Source organism: Limulus polyphemus, unplaced genomic scaffold (genome assembly GCF_000517525.1).
Source record: "Limulus polyphemus unplaced genomic scaffold, Limulus_polyphemus-2.1.2 Scaffold2547, whole genome shotgun sequence".
In the NCBI taxonomy this organism is placed as follows: Eukaryota; Metazoa; Arthropoda; class Merostomata; order Xiphosura; family Limulidae; genus Limulus; species Limulus polyphemus.
The window spans coordinates 122,922-123,441 of record NW_013668157.1 but is presented as its reverse complement, the minus strand read 5'-3'; positions in this window follow the sequence as shown (position 1 = coordinate 123,441).

Genomic DNA, 520 nt, shown 5'->3' with positions numbered 1-520 from the left:
ACCTCCGGGAGTAGGACTGGCTTCCAAGTCCGGACACCGGGTGAGGATGTTTTGGTGTGATTCGAACCCGCGACCTGTGAGTCGAGCGCCCTAACCACCTGGCCGTTCCGGGCCGTTTGTTTTACTCTACTATCCATATACAGGCCCTGAATAGCCAGGTGGTTAGGGCGGTCGACTCGTAATCTGAGTGTCGCGAGTTCGAATCCCCGTCACACCAAACATGCTCACCTCCGCCATTGCCTGGTCCCAAGTCCAGGATGAGAAAGGAGGAGGGCTGGGCGCGGGGCTAGCAACTCCACCCCGTAAAAACCAGCCTGCTACAAGTAACTGCAACAACACCTATCCGTTGGCGAGGTGTTGCTGCGGCCCAATACTCCACCGGGAGTTTACAGGAAAAAAAATCCATATACAATTTATTTTTCGCAAGTTCTGAACCTGCGTCTTACAGAAGCTTTTGGCTTTTCTACTGGACGTTACTGGACCCGAATGCTGCAAAAGGCGTTTCGGGCATAGACAAATT